We start from the raw sequence: 19,330 nt of genomic DNA, 5'->3' as shown, positions 1-19,330 counted from the left end.
GAGCCAAATAACATTCTCTGGCCAATGAGTCACAAAACCATGATGGTCAGAACCAGCCCATCTTTTAGATTTCGGCAATAGACTGATGATCACTTTGTCTGTGTGCCATAGTTCTTTATAACATAAAAACCCAAATGCCTTTCATTCTTTTCTTTAAAGAAGAGTAATGGGGGTGACTGTGGACATCTAGAGGCACTATTCACATATTTGTGGAAAGTTTAAACTGTTTATGGGAGAACTTCTGTGGCAACTGAAAAACCTCCTTGTTAGAGGAAAAAACTGGGTGTAGAACCAGGAAGTTACTGTTTGGCTTGATTCTTGAGTGTGTTAAGCCAAAGGCTGACTGCTCAAAGAAGCAACCTTATGAGTCACCAGATGCAGAAAGAAACTCTCATGTTTGCCCCTGGCATATGCTGAAATGCAAAAGGGATGTATAATGGGTATGTAATTTCTTTTGCTTTGAGAAGAAAAAAAAATGTTGAAAATGGAGCTGAACGCAGAGCTTCTGGTACAAAGGGCCTTTGAAGTCAAAGCTATTAACCTCTTAAAATATGACTCAGTCCTCCACATAAACTTATTCTGGGCAACAAAAACTTGATTCTCATTGCTATGTCAGGCTTTCAAAGGCCTTCTGCTTAAATCATAGGCTGTCATGTTTCATCTGCAAAATGGGTCTGTAATACCAATTCTCCTTTACTTTTGCCCCTGCTCCCTCACTCTGGCTAGTGAAGAGGAAATCAGTAAGTTCTCTGCGTGTGAAGAGGTATTTTCTCTTTAATAAATAAGCATATAAATATGTACCAGAAATGAGTATAACGAGGGAAAACATGGCAGGAGTCAAATCTTGTGCAATAAAACAGGAAGCTTACAAAATATATGGACAATACCCCCCCCCGAAAGATTCTCTATGTGAGTGTTTCTTTCAGTGAAGGAATTTGGTATCACCACAGAGGTGTACAGTTGTAGCTTTATAAGTCTGATGGAGCTTTGTAAGTCTATGGAGAATAGGAGCCTCATCAGAGACTGACTGATATCTGTGATAAGTTACAAAAATTCATAAAACACTGGAAAGGTTTAAAAGGGAAAGATATCAAAAGTTCTGAGCAAGAGGTTTATGCAAATATGAGCTCTATCAAAGGAAAATTATGGTATATACTCATAAGTAGGTCAGCTCTGAATCACTAAATTCATTTGCAGTATTGGTTTAGGAAAAAATATTTCATATCTTTAATATTTGCAAGTCTCTCTCTGTCCATATTTACACAAGTCAGTTTAGGGTAAATGATCTCAAATATCCTCACAGCTACTCTCAAAGAAAGTTCAGTTACCCTTGAGCAGCTGATATACAAAAGCTTATTGTTCCAGCACCTACACGTATGCTGCTTCCTTGCAATAAAGTCTGAGTAACATCTCTTTAACACAGAAGTCTAAAGTGAGCACTGGATTCAGGTTCCTAAAAAGTGAGGGAGAGTCTTACATTTAAATTCATCTTTCCAAAATTGTAAATGAGAATCATCCATTAATGTTGCAGGATGAAAAGCTGTGGATGAAGAGTTGCAGGCTGAAATTATAAACTCCAAATTCCTCCCACACCTAAAGTAGATGCTGTATGACCTGTTCAGCACTACCTGGCAGAGATCCTGGAGTTAAACTTTCAGTCATAATAAAACATAAGGAAATTGGAGAAACATGTCAGATGTTAATGTCATGGTACTGTAATTAAAAGGCTAAGATTCTCACAAACGTTCATAATCTGTGCCTTCTTTCTACCCTGTGCAGACACAAAATTGTTGCAGTCACTCCCACATACTAAAAAGTCTCTTCAATTAACATTCCTTGTCAAAGTATGTGGCCAGATGACACACACACTGTGCTGTACAAGAAAAGGAAGTTTCTCAACAGAATTATTGAACTGATGGATCTGCTTTCTTCTGTTTTATTTTATAATTGCGCTGACATTGAGGGAGAGATCCTGCTTTGTGCAAATACTAGTCCATGTAATAACATTTCCAAAGCTACATCCTATAAAAGCCAAAAAAAAGGAATTCCTCAGCAACACATCCTCGATTTGAAGCAGCATGGTGAGCTTCCCTGGAAGTAACCAGATAGGGAGGCAACAGAGTACCCAGTTAGGTTTCTCTATTTGGCACCAAGGCAGCAAATTCCACCATGGTGTAGTTCAGGTAGAAGCCTCCAAATTAGTGAATGTTCTGGACTCTTTGATCTGGTTTTCTAATGCAAGAAACGTAATTTTGCGGTTAGGAAAAAGGCAGCTCCTTGTCCATCTCAGAGGCGTTGGCATGCAAGGGAGTCAGCCTGAAGCTACTGAGCAGAGGCAGCACAAGCACTGACTACTAACTCAATAAGTCAGGCTGTCTCTCAAACTGTGAAGCAATCAGAAAACTAGGGACCAATCTAGGTGTACTCAGGGAGTGAAAGAAAGGAAAAAAAAAATCTGGGGACACAATTCTGTAGGTCACAGGGGTCCATTATTTTTGCTGCTAACAGAACAACTTCTTTGCTAAAATGGCAGCAAGTCAAGGGCTTTTCTTCGGTCTTCCCTTACATTTTAGAGTCCTTTGTTGCAGAAGAAAGAATAAAAATGCAAAGCTGTTTCATGCTTAATAGAGGGCCTTTAGTGACATTCAAAAACTAGAATTCACAAAACAAACCCAAAGATCACCAGTTGAACATCAGGACAGGTAATGAGAACTTGCTTTAGTATCTCAACAAAAAAAAACCAAACAACTGGTTTTTTCTTCTTTTCAGTTCTCAAGTTTCTTGGGTAAAGGAGTTGCAAATTTGTGAGACTTGACCTGATCTAACATGTTCCTGTCATTAGAGGTCAGCTGTGCACTCATACTGGCAGATGTATGCAATGGCACACCATTGCAATGCTAATACATGCATACCATTTTCAAGTTGTTCTTGTTCAAATTTCATACAGTGAATCCAAGCAAGCAGTATCTAAGTTCTGAGTTATATTCCATTTTTATCATGGTAGTGGGTTTTAAATTGATTTTCAAAGTAGTGACCAGTTTCCAGTCACATAAACCCTAGTTAATAACTCCACCAATGGCCCTTGAATTGCTATTAATTTCATGCACTTACAGAATTTGCAATGCTTACAGTTTGATTAAAAACTTGAAATGCTGACATTTTAGGAATAGTACTTAAAGGGGTCATATAATTAGCAAAATTTCATCTAACAAATTTTAATTTGGAGATGGCCTTGCAAATTTGGATGTTAGAAATAATTCACAGTTGGATTTGTCATTTAGAAACTTCCTTAGCTATAAAAAGTGAGCTATTAAAAATTATTTAAAATTTAGTCTGAAGTACCATTTCATGGCAAAGGGAATTTAAAAAAAAAAAAAAAGAGGAAATCAGGAGGCATTAAGAAATTCTGATTTCTTGAGAGAGTTTCAGGAGTTTATTCATAGGATTTTCTGACCAAGCTTTATGTAATAGCAAAGACTTGATGACCAATTAAATCCTTTTTTATTCTCTGTAGAAGTGTAATTTGGCCAGAAGCCTTAAGCCGGAAGCCTTCAACAGTCTAATCTCAGTCTTAAGAAACTGAAGCTATAGTTGTGTCCAGATTGTAGCTCTTTCTAACTGAATCAGTAGGCAAAGGAACATAGTCACTATAAATATTTGGAATTTTCATCCAAAGACTTGCAGCACTTTCTCAGAGAAGGCAACTACAGCTAAATGGCTAATGCTACTAGGTGATATCATTAAGCCCTTAACAAATCTGCCATGGCAGACAGCAAGTCACCTGATTAGCACAGGAGACACCTCGTTCATACTGGATATTTCTCTGGAAGCAGATGTCCTTTCATCAGCACATTGCATACAGGCAACAGAGGTCCTGTTGCATCCTTCTGCTTGTTCGTCTGAGTGGTGGTAATCAGTTAATTAGCCTTGGAAACCTCTGTCTTTCACAATGATTATCAGTTAAGGGCAGTTGGGGGTGAGTGGCTGTCACTGCTGTCATGTAAGGACAGTTCTAGAAAGTTCTAGAAAGGCTGCTTACAGGAATATGAAAAAGTGCTGAGGGGCAGGGAATTTGACTGGATAATTATCAGTTAGATTGAAAAAAAAAAATAAATTAAAGTAATCTTCCTTGATGCTCAGGAAGAACACCATTTCTTTTGATAGTGTTGTTCCAAACAGCACACAGATGTTTCCTTTTTCCCTAAAAACAGAATTAACAGGGACAATGGTTTTCTGAATAATAATAATATAAAGTTAACTGATGTTAAAGGTGCTTCTCTGAACAGTTGATGCATTTCTGAGGCAGACAGTATGCAGCATGAGAGATTGCTTAGAACAAGATCTCTGAAATCAAACTATTAACTTGGTGAGCCAAAAAAAAAAAAAAAAGTGGGCTTCTTTTCTACTACGTGCTCTGACTCCAAATCTGAAAGAAGAAACATAGCTCGAACCAGCCTGGCTACATCAAAGGTTCTCCAAGTTCTGCCCTCCAGACAAATTGGTCCAGACTACACTGCTAACTCACAGTGGCAAACAGATTGGATGCAGGCAGTTTGAAAAGTTCTTTGCTTCAAGCACATACTGAGATTACTGTTCTCCCCCAGACTTGTGCAGCCTTATACTGCACAGTTTCCTACCTTTTCTCAGCTTTCATATGGCTTCACATCATGATTTCAGAGTAACTGACACACGGGATGGATGAGACACAGCAAAACTGTCCCCTGAAATTACAGAGATGGATTACACATTTAGTGCAAGGTATTTAAGCTTGGAAGTGTTATGAAATAGGAACTATTTCTATGTTGAACTGCTATCAAGTAGATTTCGCATGGTTTTCACATCTCTCTGCTGCATTTCTGATACCACACAGTAGATGGCAGGAGCCAATAAAAAAAAGTCACTGCTGTTTTTGCAAAAGGAAAGTTGATCACATTTATCTTTGTTGAGATTCTCATGTTTAATTCAAAATAATTTTACAGCAACCTTTTAATGTTTTTGGACATTCTTAATGTTCATAATATCTTGTTGCAAGGTTTATTTCTTTCTAATGTAACTTGGATTATTAAAAGATTAATCTTTCAAAATTGTGTTGATATTACAGATTTTTTGATGAGTGCTGAGATTTACAGGATAAGTGTAATAAATTACTTAAACTACACTTAAAGTTTTGGTGTGATGACATATGAAATATTTACTTCCGTGCTTACTTGCATTTGATTCCATGAGTCATACTAGAAACAGCAGAAGAGAGACACATAAAGCATAAAAAAGAGAAATAAAAAACATATCAGAACTGATTATAGTTTGGCAAGCACAGTTCCAAATATTCAGTTTCAAAGTCTGAAAAACACTAAGTGAATCCCCACTTTAAAGCTTAATAAAAAATAAAATATTTTACTTTCTGGCCATCAGTCCAGATTTCTAATAAAATATTTAATGTTATTTTTCAAGCTTTTGAACATCAACTGAAACATTTTATAGTGTGCTCAAGATTTCATTGATTTCTATAGGGGAGACAAGATGAAGTGTGTGCAAGTTTTAAAAAGTGATAAGCAAACTTATAACTATGAGGAACATAATGATCTATTTTCAGAATTAGTCTTGCAACCTACAGGGATCCAGTAGAGATTTATTCTGTGAATATAGTACAGTCCAGCTGGCAGTCCAGGGACTGTGCACTATGCTCAGCCCATCTCTACTACCTAAGAGGAGACAAGTGAGTGTTTGACTGTGTGCACTGTTTGTCCAAAGGCCAAAATCTCAACTTGTATTTGCAGAAGTCAGGGGCTTCCATGGACTGAATTTCCATGGTAGGAGAGATCCTTTGATGCAGGAACATGGCCCAGCACTTACAGGCCCCATTGGTATCTGAACATGCTGTCTGTCCTTAGAGGCTGAAGGAACAGGACTGTGCCGATTTAAGATATCAAAGAACAGATGATTAAATGTGGAATCAAGCAAGGATTAATGTGAATGTTACCTTAACTGAATATGGGACTCCTGTAAAGCCATTATTTCTGGCTACCTGGCTACTATCATCACCAGGGTTATCAATTATCTCAGGTGTGACTCACATCAACTTCTGGCTAAAAGGAAGAGCTATCACCACCCCTATTTAGTGTGAACACTATCAAAGGGAGGGGATTGATTTACCTGTTACTGTAAATTTGCCAATGGAAGCCTAACTGACAAATCTGGTTTAACATGAATGAGGAGTTCAAAAGAAATCATTTGTACCTTTAAGTACAAAATTCTAAAACAGATTCCTTGACAACGTGTACACATCCTTGTAGATAAGCAATCCTTCTCAATCATACCTTCTGACTACGTATACACCAGAGCAGTGCTCAGCTGGGGCTCTTCAGCCTGGAGAAGAGAAGGCTCTGAGCAGAGCAGCCTTCCAGCAGCTGAAGAGGATCTACAGGAAGGCTGGAGAGGACTTTTTATAAGGGCAGGTAGCAAGAGGATAAGGAAAAGTGGTTTTAAACTGGAAGAGGGTAGGTTTAGACTACATATTAGGAAGAAATTCTTTACTGTGAAGGTGGTGAGACACTGGAACTGGTTGTGAGGCTGTAAATGCCCCCTCCCTGGAAGCATTCAAAGCCAGGCTGGATGGGACTTTGAGCAACTTGGTCTAGAGGGAGATTTCCCTGCCTATAGGAGGGGGTTAGAACTAGATGATCTTAAAGGTCCCTTGCAACCCAAATCATTCTGTGATTCTATGTTTCTAAGTCTGCTAGACCCCCATGACAAGATGAAGAATTCTGGAACTCGTTTTCTAAGAGGATCCCACTACTTGTTTGCTTATTTAGTTGTTCAACTGCTGAAGACAGGAATGTGTTTCATTTCCATTTCTGTGGTGTAGGAAGGTACCTGTTCTCATTCATATGCAATAAAGAAGCTGTAACATCTAGGCAAAGAGGAGCAAAAGGTCAATGTTTAGAACCATGGTCACTCATCCAAACTTTTCAGGGGAAGGGAGGGAATTGGGCATTTTGTTTAAATCTCGTATAATAAATTATTAGAGCCTCAATGGACTATTAGCATTATTAGCTTTAGAAAGAAAATATATAAGCTCATGGAAGAGGAGAGAATGGCCTGAGAGACAGTCAAGAACAACATCATACAGTGGAGTAGAACTGATGGCAGATCTCAAAAGTGGTATTTTGCCTTATGCTTCCATCGGGACTGCTATTCACACAGAAAGAGAATGGATAGAAGACTGACTATCTCCACTTCAGACATTTTTGTATTTCTAAACTATCATTAAAATGTCACAGCCCTGCTGCAGTCCTGTTCACTTCAGGATTTTCCCTCTTATCACAGCAGTTGGTAGGTTTGGGATCCTTGCTTTCCTTGCCATTGTGCACAATTTAACACTGCCATCAGAGGAAGACAATGACTGTATATTACAGAAAGTTTTTTGTTTTCAGGTTCATATGCCAGAGTGTAACTGAATCTGTTGGCGATTTAAATTATTCCCTTAACTTTTAGAGGTTTCACAAAGCTGTCTGCTCTTCCTTTAGCAATAATTACAGACTGTGACAAATCAGCCCACCTTCCTCAAGGAGACTGCAAAGGCCGTATTTACAGTCAAATGTTCAGAGACAAAGGACTGAGAATTTTTTGTTACATTTTCACACCTCAGTGCTCTGACAGGTGACCGCCCAATTTCTGAATTGAAATCTATCATCAAAATTGGTATTAATTAGTTGTGTATCAGCTCCTGGCAGAGGCCAAAAGTTAAACAGGTCTTGGAGACCAAATTTTTTCATACTGTTGCAGGAGGTCTCTGCAGATCAGGGTAAAGTTGCATTCAGCAAAGGCTGAAGAAGATTGGACACGTGGAGAGCCCTTGCCATTCTGATGGACAGAGCAGAGAGGGGGGGGAGAGCAGGGTAGGCAGGTGAAGCCATGCACGTCAAGTTGAGACCCAATCTGGATTCCCTGAGAGCAGCTGAAGGAATGGCCAAGAATAATTATAGGTATGCGGGAGGTATTTGCTTAAATGTTCTCTATGCTGTGTCTTGCTCTGAACTCAGAAGACATGAGACATCCTTCTCAAACCCCAGGCAGCAGTGAGGATCCAGAAAACATTAGTTCCCTTTCTTAAAAGTCTTACGTGCTGTTTTGATGCTGTGAGACACAAACCACATGGTTGTTTCTCTACCTTTAGCAGAGAGAAAGTCCTCCCTACCTTGCAGGGAGTATGCAGAGGGGCAGCAGCTCAAAAATTCTACTCTCTACTTCAGAGACAGCCTCTTTCTCACCTGTGGGGCATACTGGAGATACCTTTTCTGTCCTTTTAAAACTCCTGAGACACTTTCGTCATTGTCTGTGGTGGGCAGACAGAGGAGAGCAGCAGAACATGAACATGGTCTGCAGAAGATACTTTTCTGCAAATTGCCTTCATAGCTACACAAGGGCAGCAAAGCGCGCCAAAGAGCTGATGTGTGTATCAGGGCAAGAGAGTGTCGTAGGGCATCTGAGATATCTCAGGTCAGTAAAAGGGGTTTTTGTGTCTGTGCATGTTGTGCATTCAAGGCTATTCAGACTAAATATAGCTCATGAGCAGTTTCACATCTCTGATACAGGGAAGCATGCTGTGACACTTCTTGCCTTGTACTTACACTGTAGATGAAGAAGGAAGAAAACAACCAACACAAAAACAAATTTGAGAGCTTTCAAACTGCAGCCAGCTTCAGTCTAAATGGGATAGTCTTGAAATCATTGGGATGTATGTTTAGAAATCTAACAGGGATGCTAAGTACTATATCTGGGCCTGCGACTCAGCTGTTGTCTAGTCTGGGTCCACAGCCTCTCAGTGTATTCTAAATGTGTATTTTCCTATTAAATTTATTTGAGTGTAGGGAAGATCAAGCAGTCAGTGCTTAAAAGCTTTGCATGCTGTGTGGCCAGATTGTCTTCTCTCCACCTCTAGAACTGTCCCATTTGTTTCCCAGGATTTCTTCTCCTGCACACTGCTCTCTATTCTCCCCATCAGACTGCTCATGCAAGTTGATGGTGCAGGTTTACTTTCACTTGTGTTTTGTTTCCAGTTCCACGCCTTAAGTGATTTCACGCAAAACTTTTAGATGCACAGTTGTACGCCAGCAGCCTCTGTTTGCATGCTGATATGAAGCTGTGCATTAGCACCTGGATCACTTTTGGGGTTCTGGTTAGAGCAAGGAACCCTCTGTTCCTTTACAACATTCACTTTCCACAACTTAGGCTGTGGAATGCCTATCATATGAAGTGACCTCTATCAAGCCAATATTTATTTCCTGTAAGCTTAAGCCCTAATTACTCCAAAAGCCATTGCATTCTTTCCACCCTCATCAAACGTTCCTCTCATGTCAGATGAATGCATTTATTTTCACTAAAGACACAAACCTCAGCTCTGTGAGCATCTGGTTTAACAAACTGTTTCACTCAGCTGTTTCTCCAATGGGCTCAATATAACTGCACACACTACAATAGACGCTGCTCCCCTTCCTCTACCTTGTAGCAACTTATTGAAATAGTATAGACGGTATGATCAAAATGTTATAATCACAAAATAATTGTATAATCAATAGATATCAAGATGTTATAATCACAATATAATCAAGAGAATTAGGCAAAGTAAACAACGATCACAAAAGAGAATAAGTAGAAGAGCTTACCCTTTAACTGAGCTCACCAGAAGACACCAAGAGAGGCGATCTCCAGACGAGATCCTTCCCCTCTGGTAGCCAGCTCTTCAATAGGTCTAGGAGGGGTGGAATCTGGCTCCAGCCCTTCCAGCAGCACAGGTGAATTGTTGAATTGCCTTCACCTGTGCTCCTCTGGCTGACTCATGGCTCGCCTCAGGTGATCAATCAGAGGTTCAGGCCGTGACTCAGCAGTTCCCATACAATAGACCAACTTCTTAATATACATTTTTCCACTTCCTCCCTCCTACTCACACAGAAATATGGGGTCATTTAATTTTTTAATGCACATATTTATGGACACATTTCCTCTCTTAATTAAGCTATTATTTTATTTTAAGGGGATGCCATCATCATAAAAATCAGCTAGCACGGGAAAAATGAAATGATTTGCTTTTCATCATTAGCAGTATTTGGTTTTTCACTCATCTTGAGGTATGCCTTCTGAAAATAGACCAGTAAGTTCACTTCTCCTTAAGACTTCAGTTTTTTATTCTTCTGTATTGAACAAAGACACTTTGAATAGGACTCAAACACAGCTGCAAAATACTGAAAATTATACTCACATTAACTTCTCAATGAAATTATAGAGTAAGAGCTAGTACCCAAAGGCTAGTCTGTGTATTATGGATTTTACAAGATCGAAGACTTGACATTCTACCAGAACACACAGTTTTAAATTATTGCCCAAAAGTTCCTGCCAGATGCTCCTCACTATTTTGTTGTACTAGATGAAAGAAAATAAAGTTGTAAAATGTATTTTAAAATTCTCTCTGACTTCTTATAAGTATCTAGGTTGTGAGATTAAGTGTCTACATGAGAAATTTCACTTCTCAGCTTTGTACTTCATTCAGAATAATATATGCATCTATTCAGGTTGCTATTGAGATTGTTTCAGTCCAGATTGCAAATGCTAAACTTGAGATAGTAATATGGCTGTGTAGGATGGACGCATCCAGCCAAGTAAACCAAAATGACAGCAATATCTGTGACTTTTGGAATTTGACAAACAGCTCATCAAATCTCTGTTTGTGTTGAAATACAGATCTGATCTTGAGAAAAAGACAAGCATCGGCTGGTGATGCAGATACAGGTTTGATCTAAAATTAACTATGTCAGAGATAGCCTGAGAGACTGTTCTCTCAGGTCTGCTGGCTGCTCTCTGCATGCTGTGAAGGAAAAGTAATAGAGAGTTGAAGGTAAGAGGAGGTGATTACATTTGAAATCTTTTCCTCCTGTTTAATTGGTTTAGCACAGCTTTTCACTTTCTGCTTTGTCTGCCCTGCAGCTGGCCTTGATGTCTTTGCAACTGAGTTGGTTCCCACCACAAGGACAGCACCACAGACCACAGAAACTGCTCTGAGTGTTGTTCTGATAATGGAATCTAAGGAGACAAAGTAACTTGTGAAGTTTATGTGTGATTGAGCAGAAAGCAAGCACCCTGGCACTCCAATGGTTTTGTTTGTGAAAATAAAAATAACAATACCCTCGTGAAAAATAATCTAGAAATGGATTTGTCTGTGAATTGGCAGTCTTTAATTTTAGTAAGAGTGACAATCTCACATGGAATGTGCACCAGTGACAGAAGTGCTGAAACACTATTTTTTTCTGGTGAGAACATATATGTTCACTTCCATGTGAGTCTACCAAAAGATTAAGCTTCGCTTATCTGATCTGTCTTCTGAACTATATATTCATAAGCATGTTTAAGAAATTAATTTCACATCTTTACATAGAATGAAGGGTCCATAAGGTGTATTAGGAGTGTTACTGACATTGGGAAGATAGATGAAAGAGTGGTTTATCATACTGGAAACAGCATATACAAGGATTTGCCCATGTCAGGTATACTCATACCAGTAGGATCTTCCAGAAATTCAGGACTGAGTGTTGTGAGACTAAGAATAATCAGTTGTACATTTCCTGAGATCCCTTCTGCTGTGAAATGATCTCCACTTTGAAAAGGAATTAGTAAGAACTGGTTCAAGATAGGAAATCTGGAGTATACCTACTAAGCCTGTGAGAATTCCAGTTGTTCTCAAGCTGAAGAAACTTTTCAGTTTATCATTAGCTAAAGTTATACATGTGTGGCTGTCCCCAAAGCTACAGGGACACGACTTCTCTGTGGAATATAAATAAGGGAGGAAATATGGATTTCTTCAGTAGGGTGATAAACAGATCAATACAACATGAAAGAGATATCGATGAGTATGAAATTTATGTAGTGAAGCATACTCCTTTTATAATTTCAAAATTAAGACAATTTCACACTGGAACTTACATACAGAGATTTTATTTAGCCTGCACTGAAATTTCACAATGATGGTCAGAAGAAGACAGAGATATACAGTGGAAGCTGGTACCATGTCAGCACTTTGAGGAAGAAATTAAGGTGGGCATTTTACTAAAAGAAGAAAGAGTAGTTATCTCAGCAGCACAGAGAAAGGGAGGAACTGCTGACATGCAAGCTAGCCATCCAGTAAAAGAAAGATGTAATCAAGTGAGAAGTGGTATTTTATACCACTTGGAAGGATCATTCAGATAAGATACAGGGCAGTTCAATATGATACACATATCTGCTTCCAAAAAGAATAAACAAAGATCTGATACATAGCAATGAATCCCTGCACAAATCATAGCAAAATCTGGAGAGGGGAGCTTTCTCTGAATATGACAGATAAATGTATTTATGGGTAACTGAATTATATTCTAAAGTCACAAGGCTGCCAAAACATTCCAAGAATGCTGATTTCTGACATTAAATCACAGCCTGCAAGGCAGGAAAGCCAGAGGGTTCTGGGGATGGATGGGGATCACCAATATTCAGGCAGAGCTGCAGATATGCAGTGAGATCTTCTGATTCAAGCATAGCATTTCCTTGTCAAGGTATCCTCAGAGAAGTGAGAAAGATGAAGAGAGTAACATCATTGAAATAAAACAATCCAAAATTCAGATTTACTACCGTGTAGACCTGAAAGATGAATATGAGTTTTACTTTGCAAGAGACCTCCAAATACTAGATGTACACGCAAAAACGCAGGAAAAAGAAGATGGAAATCTCCTCCTGGCAGATACACCAAACCTCTTTGTACATCACACTATTGAGATAAGCTTTTCCAAGCACTGCAGAATAAAGTCTGATTTACAGTGGGTTCATTTATTCTGTACTCCTGCGTGCCCCTCAGCAATAGCCCTAATTGTTCCTGAGCTGTGATGGTCCAGAAACCAGCTGGCTCCAAGATATTTGCTGACAAACAGAATATGCAGTGGTTCAGTTTCTCCTGTCTCTCCCTTGGGTTTCTCCTGCCAAGCACATGACATATAGATATATAATTATATTTGAGACATCCACCATACTTTTAATACCAATGATACCAGATCTGCTTCCTGCTTAGACAATAATTGATGGGAGATGGATTAACACACAAACAAACAGCTTAAGGAAGGGGATGAAAACAACATTGGTTCATCCTAAATATTTTAATATCAGCCTCTGTTCCTCCTGTTAATTAAGAATGCAAAGGATTATTAGGAACATGGGGAATAGGAATTGATTCTGCAGATTCCTGACTGAAGGAAGAGAAACAATAGCCTATTTTGCAAATTCCTGGATTCTTGGAACAGACTGTAGGAACAGCAGTGAAAATGCTTACTATATAACTGCATAAGTATATGGAAAGCCATAATAAGTGCCAACAGTTTGTGTTTGTCTTTTCACATTCTTGCCAAAGATCATTTTTCACTCCAAGGACATTACTTGAAAAAGGCTGACTGTGAATGTTAAGTCTCTGCAGCTACTGTTTAGAGGAACAGGCAGAGTAGGAAAGAAAGAGTTTAATACAAGCTGTTGATGCCCCGACTGTTACTCCTACAGAAATTAAGGAATTTTGTAGTGGGATGCATACATCATCCTATCACCCTTTCATAACATTCTTGACTGACCAAGAACTTGTTCCAATAAGACTTTATGCTGCTTATCTTCCAGCTACACTAAGGACTGTTGCAACTTACAGGAACTTTCAGGACACTAAATACCACGTTAATAAATTACCATTCTAGTGCCCACAAGCCATTATTCTCTCTCTCTTTTCTTTTTTTTTTTTTCTTTCTGACAGTTGACACAGTTTCTTTAAGAATGTTTAACTGCAGAAGGCTCTTCTGTTATTCCTGAATTACCCAAAAAATAAAAAGATCCAAGACTTACCAGATGAGTCCCCCACTAGAATAAAGGAAGTTCATGACTGGTTAATATTATACAATGGAGAGCAATCTGTTATTTAAAATTTCAGCCACTGGTAGTTTGTATTTATAAAGATCTCTGAATCCTGATTTGATGAGAACCAGTCCCAGGCAGATTTTGTAGAGATGATGTATGCACTTCTAGATGTCTTGCTGTACATCACAGAGCTAAGCCTTTTATTTCAAGAGCTGGAATTTGACATTGCAATTGTACAGGTGTTAGTAAATCATTCTCTGTCATCTCCAGAGAGAAGTAAAGATGACAGCCATCATGGAATAGGAAACAGTTGACCTTACATTATACACAATGAATGCAAACTGCACTGAAAATCAGTTAAGTGGTGCAGGGGATATTTCTCATTCTCTTCTTTTAAAAAGGAATTGTAAGTCCCTGAAAAAAAAAATGAAGGAAGAAATAAAAAAGAGTAGAAAAAATGAGATTTCAAACTGTATAATATCAGAAAACAGAGTAACGTACCCACATACACTGCAGAATGAAATATAAAATCAATTTGAAGCTCCCTAAGTTTGGACAGAAGGAAGAAAGGTGAAGTGACGTAGCTATGGGTGTCTGGATGATAGAAAATGGGACAGAAATGAGAAATGAAGGACACCATTCCTCTCAGAGTCTGAAACTGCAATTCCTCACCCAGGGAAAATATCTACACAGCTTAAAAAGCAAAACCAACATAAATTGCAAATAGAGATCAAGTATTACTATCACATGTTTTTGTGCTGAAAACTCTCCATGCATGAACACTGAAGCATTCTGTTGTAGCTGAGCCTGACACTGAAATATGTCTGGGATCTGATTTTGAAAGTTTAACCCATGCTTCTTTGGTGAAATAAAGAGCAGGCATCCTCTCCTGCAAAGCAGTGTCACCTTTGTATTCCAGTGACCAGTTCAGCACAAAATCCACATACAGATAAATCAGGAAAGCCAACCCATAGGCAAAATAATGTGAGGCAGGGCACCTGTGGAAGCTCTTGGACACTCAGGGTGTCCCACGTGATGGGATCAGGGTGGCAGGGTGCCATTCTCAAAAAAGCATAGTAACTTCATAATGTCAGCCTCTGATAAGAACCCACCTGAGACCAAGTAATGTCAAACTCCAAATGGCAGCGCCTCATGGTGGACCCTTCACAGTCCTGTCAGCTCTTCAATTTCATTTAGGTTATGCTGCGCTGCCACTGCATCAACCTCCGAACAACACAACCAGTTCCACTCACCTGCCCTCACAGCTCTGGTTGGAATGCATTTCCTCCACCTGACTTGTGCTGGGGAGTGGGGTCCTAAAGACAGAATTGCAGCAGGGCAAGCTCCCTGTGGGAAGGGTCAGACCACTGCCTCATTGAGCCTCCTGCGCTCACCTCTTCTGAAACCACTCCTTTGCTTCACAAAATTCTCAGTCTCTTCCAGAAAAGATGTGCAGAGAAAGTAGGGGCAGACTTCATTGCAGCTGCAGATGAAGTTTCATTGTTGTTTTTTCCCTCTTTGTGCTGGTGTTGAAGTAGGTCTCTTTGAAAAACACCTCAAATGAGATGCGACTGGCTGCCCCCTGCCCTACTGAGTGGCTTGAAGATTACTTCTGTGCACAGGATTTTCACTCCGCAGATAGCAAGGAAGTGTCTTTTCATTGCCTACCCTGCAACAAAGCGACTGAAATAACGCCGCTGTTCTTTCTGCCCTTGTAGCTGGTGAGTGACGTTGGATTGAAGCAGCTCTGCTCTCCTGCCTATTGAGCGTGCTGGGCCAGAATTAAATGAGCTTGGCTGGTTCGGTGTTGAGGGCTACTTTCCCATCTATGAGGAAAATAGAAGGATATTTTGAGAGACACTACACAGGTGTACTTTAATAATTCAAGCTAAGAAAGAAACTCTTTGAAGATTCAAGAGTGGGTAGGTATTTTGAAATGGACTTGGTTAGGCTATTGCAAATCTGCTGATCAAACCAGGCACAGCAAGAGAGTAGTTCCAAATAAAATGAGATTAGAAGTAGCTGCTGCTTCTTAGTAAATGAGTTTCTACAAAAAAAGTAATTGTCATCTGTTTGCTGCTGCTTTCCTACGGAGAGGAAAACATGGCAGTATTATGGTACAAAGCAAAAAAAGATTTCTAGAACTAGTTGAGGGGTAGATAGCAAGCTTTGTGCAGCTGACTGGTATAGGCAAAGAAAAACATGTTCAGAGCTGTATTGGCAAAGGATATGCAATTAATGACTTACAATCCAGACTCAGCCTCCTGAGCACAATTTACTTGGCTTGCCACCTCATGCTCACATTTTCTTCCTGAGAACCCCTTGGGTAAGGACACGTGGCCCACATTATGGCATGAGGAGGTGTTACCTGTACATTTGCCCTTGGGTTAAGCTCTACTATCAACCTGGCTGACAGCAGCTATTTAATTATTTTGGGGAATAAATGGAGGAATTGAAGATAATCAAACAAGCCGGTAGCTGAAATGTTCTCTTCTGTTAAAAAAACATAAAAACTCGTGTGTTTCAGCACTTGTGAACATAAAGCATCTCTGAAGAACAAACACAAGTAGGTCATAACAGCATGTGAGTCTTAGTTGATGGATGCTCACATCTCACAGATGTAACAGTTTAGTCCAGTTTTAAAAGTACCTCAAAAAGTGCAAAGTCTGCAAGGCACTGTGGAAAGTGAATTGATTTCTTGTCTCTAAAGGAAGTTCTGCCACATGGCAGCTGTGGAGCAAAATGTAGGCCCCTGCAGCTCCTCCTGTGCCTAGAAGGCCGCAATCACAATTCCCATATTCCTGTGCTGCTGATGGTGGTGTGGGCAGAGGTGGCCTTCTGCTGTATTTAGATACAAGTAAATGCTGTGCTACACCTCCTGTGGCCCTGCGGGAGCTGGAAGCACTGTACAATGCAATCTTCCCTCGGACTGCCCCATTCTGCCTCCCAGACCAGGCTTAGTGAGCTGGTGATGATATCGCTGCCCAGACATTTGCTGCGCGGAGACTTTTTATACAGGAAGCATTTTGGCAGCCACTACCACAGTCCTCTCAGGAGCAAGCTGCAGCTCTGTCTGCAGTTCCAAAGCCGCCCATGTTTCCATCCCCTCCAAGTCTCAACACAAGCTCAATTCACTGTCTAACCTGTATTTGTGCTTTTGTGTTTTCGGACCTACTGTGGTGCCTCAGCGCAGCCCACAGCCCGAGGGCGATGGCAATCGCCCCCCTGCGCCCGAGGACGGGCGGAATGGCGGCAGTTGCAGCGGGGCGCCGCGCGCGGGCCGGACGGCGGGGAGGCGGTGCTGGAAGGCTGCTCCCGGCTGCCCGCCTCAGCGCGGCCGCAGGGCGTCATCTCGCAGCGGGTGCTTTCTTTAAGGTAAGCGCGGCAAACGGCCGGCTCGTTCTCATTTCCGAGCGTCTTTCACTCTTCCGACAGAAACAACGCGGTGCGCAGATCTGAGGTCACCAGGACTGACTGACGTCCCAAGGAAAGTGTCTGCCCACGGCGTTGTCTGTTAACAGCAGCAGTCGTGGCTGCTCCTGGCAGTCTTGCATCTCTGTGCCTGCGCTGTGCTGGCCGGTGCTGACCCTGAGCTCTGGAGGCGTCAGAGTGTGGAATAGACCAGTGCATTAGCCAAGGAACTGTACAAATAAATAAATCTCAATCTATCCTTGTGCAAATCCACATCGAATTCATGTCCAGATCCACATCGAATTTCCTCAAGGCAGCAGAGCTCTGCCCACAGGCCCACGTGCTGCTTGTGCCAGCCTTGCCCCAGCTGCACCCATGTCTCTTCCACACAGCCTTTGTGCTGCAGTTCTCCCTGCTCCAGAGCTCCCGGTTCTGTAAGCTGGATGTGTGTGCACGTCTTTATCTACCCATATCCATATAGCAATCTCAGATAAATCTGATGGGATGTCCTTTTCTCTTGTTCCTTAAAGCTTTTCCTGAAGGCCAAGGCCATGCTGCTGCCTTTGTTCCTCAGAAAGAGAATGTCATGTGTACTCTGTATCTCTGGAAAAAGGGTAGCATTTATTTTCTGTAAGCTATCATGTATTCTTATGGTGACATGTGTATGGTAAGGCACAATAACAGATGCAAGGGAGTTGCAGTCAGTTCCTAAACTGGGAAGGACAACAAGCAGTTGCCTGCAGCTAAAAACAAAGATGTGTAGGTACCTGTCAGGGAGAGTCCTTAACACATGTTTCAAAGCTGTATGTAACATTTTGGTAGTGCGGAGAACATGCTGGCAAGTGCTCCTGGAGGAATTTATGGAATAAGGAACTTGAGTGCAAGTGTCTGTGCAGTGCTTTGCCAGCGATGTGCTGCTGCTGCTGCTGGGAGATACAGCAGGGAGATACCAGGAGCTCCTCTGTAGTGCATCAGTGTTTTCTGTGTGCACCTCAGGTATAAAAGTGAGAACTGCTGAGAACTCATTAGCCTTTTTCAATGCTGTGTGGAAGCAAAGTGATCTGGGGTTTCCCACTGAAAGGACATTTGGGTATAAAATTCTACCTGAATGCTTTCACTCAGTGCTAAAAGCAATGCAGAAACTGAGGGAGATTACTAGTGACTAGGACTCCCTCTCACTGATTTTTTTCAGTTTGGTTACACTTCAAATTCAATTATTCTTGCTATTTGACCTATATATGACCTTTATGACTCGAAAAAGTTATTGCTTTTTCATTTGTTTAAGTATCTTAAAAAATGATGGAAAAAAAAGAAACCAGAAGTTGGCTGAGGAGGCTGAGAAACCAGTGAAATAGCTGCACTGTGTCTGAGCTGACAATGAGAAGTTTGCCAGAAGCTGAGATGGCAGTCGTCTTGAAGGGCACTGAGAAATCCTCCAGTTTGTGTTAGAGGGGAGGTTATGGGTTTGACTTCTGCAGACCTATAATCAGTTTTGTTTTTTTGTGAGGTTCCTTTGCCTCAAGATTTTGGTCGTCTATTTTAACATCACAGTTTGATTTTGGTCCTTTTAATTTATCTCTATCCCCTCCCATCATGCTTTATTACAGCTTCACAGTGAGATCTGTGCACATGCAATCTTTAATTTTACATCAGCTTTCCATGGAAAATAATTTTGGAGTTGCAAAGCTAAGCATCTAGAATTGGAGAACGTAAGATTAAATCAACAAATCCTTCAAGAATGAGAATCTCCTTCTGCTGTCCCTGTTTACTCTCTAGATCTTTCACTTTTAAATTGTATGTGAAGCATGCGGAAAAAGATGTGCATCCCTGTGGAGCTGCACTGAGTCATTGTCAAAGAACACTGTGCACAGGTCTCTCAAAAACTTCACGTCTATTTTTGTATGGGAGCAATGAGCATCACAAAATGTAAATGTGAGAAAATACATCATTCAGATGTATAGGGAGTCACATATTTCTTTTTGGGAAGTTCAAGAAAGCTTGCTTGGAAGTT

General features: G+C 40.5%; 1 protein-coding gene across 15 annotated transcripts in view; it reads right to left on the bottom strand.

Annotated features, from left to right (window-relative positions):
- Positions 1–19,330, bottom strand: part of C1QTNF4 (C1q and TNF related 4) — a 126,623-nt gene that overhangs the window by 32,610 nt on the left and 74,683 nt on the right. For 4 of the 15 annotated variants that reach the window (XM_042813869.1, XM_042813870.1, XM_042813873.1 and 1 more), the window contains exons 1-2: positions 9,666–9,778; positions 4,638–4,721 (exon numbers count right to left, since the gene is read on the bottom strand). The exons of 6 other annotated variants lie outside the window; for them this stretch is intronic. The gene's annotated coding sequence lies outside the window, so the exon portion shown is untranslated. Of the gene's footprint in view, positions 1–4,637; positions 4,722–5,207; positions 5,232–9,665; positions 9,779–19,330 lie in introns of those variants that run through there. 5 more of the 15 variants (XM_042813877.1, XM_042813875.1, XM_042813879.1 and 2 more) reach the window with 2 other exon arrangements.

Source organism: Centrocercus urophasianus, unplaced genomic scaffold (assembly GCF_019232065.1).
Source record: "Centrocercus urophasianus isolate 14NV4802_14NV808 unplaced genomic scaffold, USGS_Curo_1.0 seq_14, whole genome shotgun sequence".
Taxonomy (NCBI): domain Eukaryota; kingdom Metazoa; phylum Chordata; class Aves; order Galliformes; family Phasianidae; genus Centrocercus; species Centrocercus urophasianus.
Note: the sequence above shows the minus strand (reverse complement) of the source record. Positions and strands in the feature narration are given on the sequence as shown.